Consider the following 8,799-nt stretch of genomic DNA (forward strand, 5'->3'; position numbering starts at 1 on the left):
AGACGCTATTAATTGCCTATGTACCTACACTGTGCTAATCGCTGAACATACAAAGAAAGACAAAGAAAGTCCCTGCCCTCAAGGAGCTCATAGTCTAATGGGGGAGACAATAAGAAAACATGTACAATAACATGTAGGCTGAATGAGTCCAAGAAAGAGAGAAGAAAAGAAGGCCTTCTCTTTTCCAAGCAGGATTTCATCCCCTAGCAAACTGCTTCTCCTATGGCCTGCCCCTTGATTATATTAGCTCAAGATTCCTGGGTTCCTCATTATGTCTCTGCATAGCAAGGCAACCCCTTGTGAGCTGTGCTATACCCAAGGTCTTATTACAAAATGAGGTTCAAGGTGGGGTTTGAAATGGTAAAGGAGATATATAGTCTTTTGGACCAGAAAGGAAATCCACCACCCCACCCTGCCCCCATCCCTCATTCTTTAGAGGACTTGATCACTTTGCCTGCTTCTTTTAATCCTCCTCATTCCCACTCCAAGCACGATGAGTTTCATTCATCACCTTGGCCTTTCTCTGCCACTGAGCTCTTAGATAGATTTCTGTTCTGCAGATGGAGGAAAAGACAAATTGATCATTTTTTCAAAAGACCATTCTCTTTTTTTTCTTTCTCCGTACTGAGATAACTAATAACTCTTGACTAAAAGATTACTATCTCAGCATCATACACACTTTATTACTGACCCTGAATCTTAGAAGCCTCAGCTGATTTTCCTTATTAAGAATTGAATTTCCCATAAAAGTATTATAAAGTCACTTTGAATTACTATCCTCCTTAAAAAGATGAGTTTGCCACATAATCTGCTGCCTAAGCTGCCTCGGATATGTTTAAATCACTGGGATGTGGAGTCAAGGTTCAAGATGTATTACTCTCTTTAGAAGTAGCTTGTGTTACATTAAGAAAAGCACCAGACTCAGAGGTCCCACTAATTGATAACAAGGTTCAACTATGTACTGCCTGTGTGACCTTGATCAATTTGCTTTGCTTTTCTGGGCCTCAGTTTCCTCTTCTGAAAAATTAGGGGTCGCACTAAGTAGTCTTACTAGAGCCCATGTTTATGTCTAGAGGTTAATTAGATATTTCTGTCTTTCAGGTAAGAGGCCTTCTAAGAAAGCTTCATTATATTTCCATCTAGTTGGAAATAATAAGCCCTTTTCTGCAATAACTCATACACATTTCCTCTTTAACTAGTTAACATTCCTGCCTTCATTCTCACTTCCTTCGAAACTATTCTTGGCAGATACTGCCATATTAATAATTTTCCTTGTGTATGGAATCTGCACATATCACTGACCTACTCAAAACCCTTCAATGGCTCCATGTTTCCTACATAAAAAAGGTCACATTCCTTAGCCTGACATTCTCTCAGTGCCCTCAGGTAACATTCAAGACAATAAGTCATTGATGAATCGCCAATTAGCATCAATGGAGAAAGTTTCTAGACTAGGAGTTTATCTACTCCAGATCCTATAACCCCACATCTCCCCAAAATATATGTGTACAAGCATACCTTATTCATTGCCCTTCACTTCATTGCACTTTGCTGATGTATATTTTTGGTTTGGTTTGTTTTTTTTACAAATTGGAGGTTTGGGGCAACTCTGTATAGAGCAAGCATATAAATGCCATTTTTTCATCAGCATGTGCTCACATGGTGAGTCTATGTCTCATTTTGGTAATTCTCAGAATATTCCTAACTTTTTCATTATAATTATATCTGTTTCATGATCAGCGATCTTTGATGTTATCATTGCAATTGTTTTGGGGAACCACAAATTGCTCCCATGTAAAATTGCAAACTTAATAAACGTGTGTGTTCTGACTGCTCCACTGACCAGCAATTCATGTCTCTCTTCTCTTTAGGCTTCCCTATTCCCTCAGACACAACAATGTTGAAATTAGGACAGTTTATAATCCTACAATGACCTCCAAGTATTCAAGTGAAACAAAGAGTCAATCAATGCCTGTAATGAGAATAGGAATTTGAAGATCTTCCCTACTGCTTAATAGACCTAGGGGGGAATTTGAAGACTTCCCCTGCTTTGAAAGTAAACTCTGCCCCCTTATAGGCTGAATGTAGTCACATGGAGCCTGTGATGGAGGGAATTTGCTGAAGGGTGGAACAGAGCCCACAGGAAGCTTCCCTGCTGTGAAGATAAACTCTGCCCCCTGATAGGCTGAATGTAGTCACATGGAGCCTGTGGTGGGAGGAGTTTTGCTGAAGGGAAGCAGAGCCCACAGGAAGCTGTTTCAGAACTGACCAGATGATGGGGGACAGAAGAGCTCAGGCAAGGAGATAGAGAGGTTTGTGGGTAAATATTGATCTCTTACTGGTTTGTGAGAAGGTTGAAGGATGTTGTGGTTCTCAGAGTTATTATGGCTTCAGAATATCTTTGGTACTATGATGGAATTGGCTTTCTGGTTTTGGTATTGGGTTTTCTGATGTCTAAATAATGCTTCAGTTCTGGCCTCTATCTGGAGAGTTTGGTATATTTTGTGATTGAACTCCATGCGATACTTATAGTCACAGTCTTTATCATTATCATGGGCATTGTAAATGCTGCATTGGTGCTACAATGCTACAAACTTCATTGTTGTCTTATTTTAAGAAATTTCCACAAATACCCCAATCTTCAGTAACCACTACCCAGTCAGTCAGCAGCCATCAACACCAAGGCAAGACCCTCAACACCAAAAAGATTATGAATTGATGATGTCTCAGCTTTGATGGTTAACATTTTTTTAGCAATGAAGTATGTTTTTTTAATTAAAGCATATACTTTTTAAAGATACTATTGTACACTTAATAGACTATAGTATAGTATAAACATAACTTTTATATGCACTGGGAAACAAAAAAAATAATGACTCATAGCAATAATCTCTTTCTTATGGTGGTCTGGAGCCAAACCCACAACATATCCAAGGTGTGTCTATATATAGTAATTATTACACAGTAGTGTGGCATAGTGGATAGAAACCTAGCCTCAAAGCCAGGAAGACCTGGGTTCAGGTTCTTATTCTGACACATACTAGCTCTGCCACACTAGGCCAACCACAGTGGGATACCCAGGTGTAAGACAAAGAAACGCAGCACACAGGATGGCTGCTAGCACAGGTTCACTCTTGATCTCATCAGACAAGAAAGACCCTAAGAAGGTGTTAATAATCTTACTTTGCTCTAGTCTAGTTTTCTCAGAAGAGGAGGATTGCTGATAATGGGAGGACAAACTCCTACAGCATTCCCTAATTACCCTTCTCACAGGGGCTAGCAAGAAGGGGAGGCAACTACCCCTATATCTTGATGGGATCAATTGAGACAGGCACAACTTGTACATCCCCTAAATCCCCTCAAGCTTCCATGGGGGCCAGTTGGGGCAAACACAGATTCTCCGTAAGCCTGGATGGGGACCAATCAAGGCACACACAGCATTTGTGCACTTAACCCTAGGGTTCCCGCTAAGCCTCAATGGGGGCCAGTTGAGGCACACGCAGCATTTGTGCATTCAACCCTAAGGCTCCCCATTCACTGCCCACTGCCCACCTGCTTTATAGGGGCATCAGACAAAGAAAACATATTGCCAGCAATAGCCTCACAATTTTACATCACCCCATCGCTGTATCTCACTGCATAGCTTCAGTGGATGTTTGTATTATTTATCATTATATAATACTGTGTAAGTGTGATGGAGATATTTTGAACCATGATAGTGGGAACTCATATCTAATACCTGGGAACAAGAGATTTTTATGGGTATGGATCCTGGGAAACTGAACTCTAAAAAATAATAACAAAAATCCACTTTACATACACTAAAATCCATCTTACTTACACCAGGATGGCTGCTAGCACAGGTTCTTAGATCTGCTTTACTAGGAAAGATAGCTGTTTAAGGGGTCAACAATCTTTTTTTAAAATTACATTCACTAGTTCAGGGGAAAACACCCTGAACTTAATAGAAAACACAAACAGAGAAAATACAAGCAGAGAAATAAAGACCAACAGACAGGACTCTGACTGCCTGAATGAACTATACACTTTACATACAGCCCTAGATAGAGAGAGCCTTTACATCTGAGCAGTTGAGGAGCTCTGAACATACAACCACTCAGAATCTCTACCAGGGAATCACAGGATCCTTCTCATAAGCAAGCCCCCAAAGCAAAATACCAACTCAGATTTTATATATATATACATACATATATATGCACACACACACATACACATACATATATACTTCTCAGAGTCAGAAGGTATCACAAACCTCATGACTCGGTGCCCAATTAGAAATGAGAAAAAGGTGTGAAAGCCTTCCTACAAGCAAGCCTCCCTTAAGGAAGCTTCCCTTAATGGGCTCCACAGTGAGGCCTCTTAATGGGTGGGGGAGATCTTATATCCCATTAGCATTAAAGCAAGTCACTTAACCTCTTCAGGCCCTAGGCATCTCTCTAAAATAAGGTATTTGATTCTCTCTTCCAACACTGCCACCACCCTGGTTCAGGCCCTCATCTCCTCATATATGGACTATTGCAACAGACTGCTGGCATTTGGTTTGGAGTCAGAGATTGTAGATTTAGAACTGAAAGGGACCTTGAAGATAACCTAGTCCATTTTTCTTATTTTATAGATGAGGAGATTCAGTTTCAGAGAGGCTAAATAACTTGGCCAAAATCACTTACAAAGTAAGTGGTTGAGGGGAGATTTGAACTCAGGGCCTCCCAGCTCTGTGCTTTCTTGGGTCCATCATTTCACCATTCTGAGACACCGTTTCTTCAGGGTCTTTGTGAACAGTCAATGCCTTGCTGGAGACAGTTACAAAAGGTGGACCATAATTTTAGGGAGAAGGATGGAATCATTTAAAAAAAAATTAAACTGCTCTTTCCCTAAGGCAACTCAATCTTTTCTTCTTCTCTTAAGTTCTTGGCTCAATTCAAAATTTGCAGTTTCTATTCAAGATAGGTACATTGATGGGACATATTCTCTAGGTGTCTATTCAATTCTATACTCCAAATGAAGTCGCAAAGAGTCAGACATGACTGAAATGACTGAAGAGCAAGAAAGCACTAGCTTTTCTGAGAGACCACGCAAGTCCTGTGATCTCTCATTGAGTTTCTAGTTGAGCAAAATGCTCTCTTTTTTTTACAAGGATCATTTTCTGTCCACTGAGAATCCCTCCCATCTTTTATTTGGGAAAGTATTATCATGAATTTTAAGAATTCTAGGTGTTCTTTTTAAAATGTGCTTGCAAATTAGAGTAGTCACCATACAGCATATGTGCGGATATGCTCTGATGTGGCCAACATCCTGTCTGAATGTACTCCTGTGTTTCTGACTCCTTTTTCTTCAAAGGTATTAGGCCACCTTAGTTGGTGAAAGAGGGATTAGGAAAAGAACAAATAGAACCTGCAACCACAGACTGGGATCCATTTGGGAAAATTTTCCAAAATCATTTCAGGCCACCACCCCAAAAAAAGTTAATTGGAGGTCATAGATTTGGAGCTCAAAGAGAACTTTGATGTTTATCTTCTTAGATGAAGAAACTGAGATTGAGAGTAGGTAAGTGACTTGTCTAAGGTCACATAGGCAGTAAGGAGAACTCCTTGACTATGGTACCACTGGAAAAAATTTTATGATTATTCAGCCTCAACCTTTTACACCATAATTCAAGTCCATTTATTTCTTATCCTGCCCTTTTGCAGACACAAAATAGCATGCTATCATTTCCTGGATAGCAAACTTCAAATACTTGTTAAATTACTTCTCTGCCTTTTCTTTTCCGGCTAAAGGAAGAAACATTTTTGCTTTTTCCTCATAGGCTTTATTTATCTTTCTGGTTTTTCTTTGAACTTTCCCCAAATTGACCAGCCAAGTACTCAAATGAGTCTGTGATTTCACAAATTCAGAATTCCTTCCAAAGATGCAGATTAGAACCCACCATGCTGTGTGATTCTTGTTTATATTCTCTGTAAGTTTGCCCACAGGGGTCCTACTGGAGGTCTTCCTCACTTTCTCTTGACTTTTTGACTGACTTCCCAAGTAAAACACGAGAGCCCTTGCACTTGCCATGTGATGTAATGGGAATTTGAAGATCTTCTCTGCCCCTTAAGAAACCTGGGGGGAGTTTGAAGACCTCCCCTGCTTTGAAAGTAAACTCTGATCCCTAATAGGCTGAATGTAGTCACATGGAGCTGTGATGGAGGGAATTTCCTGAAGGGTGCAGCAGAGCCCACAGGAAGCTGGTTCAGAGCTAGCCTGACTCTGTGGGGAGAGGACCTTAGGCAAGGAGATTGAGAGGTTTGTGAGTAAATATTGATCTCATATCGGTTTGTGGGAAGACTGAAGAATGCTGTGGTTCACAAGATTATTGTGGCTTCTGAATATCATTGGTACTATGATGGAATTGGCTTACTGGTTTTGGGATTGGGTTTTCTGGTGTCTAAATAAATGCTTAAGTTCTGCCCTCTATATGGAGAGTTTGTTATATTTTGCAATCAACCATCATGTGATATTTATAGTCACGGTCTTTATCATGATTGTGGGTGCTGTAAATATTGCATTGGCAACACATGTGCCCATCCCATATACTTTTATAATCATAAGATTCCTTGATGATATCTTCTACTCCTGTTCTTCATCAGAGTACCTCATTGGTTCACATTGCAGTCTGCTCACACAAGTCATAAGCCTCTCCATTGTACTCTCTGCAGAGATATTTTGATAAATGTAACAACCAGGATTGAGGGAGAGAGGGAAAAGTACATAGACACATTTGTTTCTAATCCAAATGTACTTCTCATCATTCAAACCAGAGATAAAGTTAGTGCAAAATACACCAGAACTTTCCACCTAAGAAAAATCAACATCTCATCAAGGTTTCCATGACCCATACACTGGATTTAAAGATTTTGAAACACAGATCTAAATGTCTGTGCCCTTCCTAAGTGACCCTTTGTCCATCAACACATCTGTAATGCTATCACAGTCAGGTGGCAAAAGCAAAATCGCAACCAAACAGTAGATTTCTTTTTTAAAATCCTAGAACTTCTGAACCAACTTCCCCAGCCCCCAAAGCCAGAAATAAGAGTTTTAAAACTGACCCTTCTCTCCACCAGTACTAATAGAAACCCTGTATTGAATTTAAAAATAAGTCAGCATATATAGCAGAAAATTTCTCTTAAAAATTTCACAATCTAGGGGCATAGAGAGCAGGGGAAAGGATAAGGAAGGGATCTTTAGAGGGGAGGGTGAGAGAATAGGTAAATAGGGGTATAGAAGGATTTTTAGATTCATGGGAATGGTAGGATAGGGGAGGGATCCCTGGAGGGGGGTAGGCATATTATAGGAGGGCAAGGTAAAAGCAAAGTAGGGGAGGCAGGAGGGATAGGAAACAAGAGATATGCATATACATAAAAGCCAAGATGAAGAGAAGGATAGGTTTGGGAATGTATTTGTCTATATAAGTGTGTATATATGTATATGTCTATGTCTATGTCTATATCTATGGAGAAACATTTCTAAACTCTGTTGTAGCCTAAAAAAGTGCACAGCAGAGGACAAAAGAAAACTCACAAGAAAGCAAAGAAAAGATGGACAATTCTCAACACACATATTATTTATCATATAGGCATTCTTGAAATGAAAATTCACTGTTACATATTTTGAATCCTCTCATGTTCTGCTATATACATGACATGTTTTTCTTTCTTTTTTTTAAAGATTTGTTTACTAACTTTTAATTTATAACATTCAGTTCCACAATCCCTTGAGTTTCCAGTTTTCCCTCCCTCTCCTTCCTAGTTTGCTTCAGTCTGCATTCAGACTCTGTAGATCTTTCTCTGAAGGTGGATATCTCTTTCCATCATGAGTCTTTTGGAATTGTCTTATAACCTTGCATTGCCGAGAGAAGCCCAGTCTTTCAAAGTTAGTTGTCACACATACATTGTGACTCTAATTGTGTACAAATTTCTCCTGGTTCTGCTCTTCTCATTCAACATCAGTTTATATAAGTCTCTCCAGGTTATTATGAAGTCTGTCTGCTCCTTATTTCTCATAGCACAATAGTATTCCATTACATTCATGTACCACAACTTGTTTAGCCATTTCCCAATTGATGGGCAACCCCTTGATTTCCAATTCTTTGCCACCACAAAAAGAGCTGCTATAAATATTTTTGTACATATGGTTCCTTTTCCCACATCTATGATCTCTTTGGGATACAACCCTAGAAGTGGTATTGCTGGGTCAAAAGGTATGCACTTATTTATAGCCCTGTTTTTATTTCTTTCTAACTTTGTATTATTTAAGTTTATGATATGTTTTTGTTTCTTTTCTCTATCCTATATTTGTGTTCTGGCATTTGAGTCTAAAATAAAATTTTGAAAAAAAAAAAAAGAAAGTGAATTTCATTGTATTTTTTTTTCTGATGGTACTACTCCTGAATGTTAGGAAGAATGTCTGGAGTTGAGACAGAATTCTTAGTAGAGCATGGTGGATCTCTATGCCCCAGTGCCTGTATATGTTATTTCCCAATTACATGTAAAATAGTATTAATAATAGTAAGTATATGTATATATATATACATATATGTATTTTTTAAACATTTGATTTTAAAACTTTGAATTCCAGATTCATTCCCTTCCTCCCTTGTCACCCACCCTTACTGGAAAGATAAGCAGTTCAGTATAGTTGGACATGTGTAGCTAATGCAAAACATTAACATAGTACATATATTATAAAAGAATGACTATATTTTCCTCCCCCCTATCCCACCTCCCACTTGTTCTATTCTCT

Source organism: Petaurus breviceps, unplaced genomic scaffold (genome assembly GCF_028583685.1).
Source record: "Petaurus breviceps papuanus isolate PSGF00001 unplaced genomic scaffold, PetGlider_PUasm1.0 229, whole genome shotgun sequence".
In the NCBI taxonomy this organism is placed as follows: domain Eukaryota; kingdom Metazoa; phylum Chordata; class Mammalia; order Diprotodontia; family Petauridae; genus Petaurus; species Petaurus breviceps.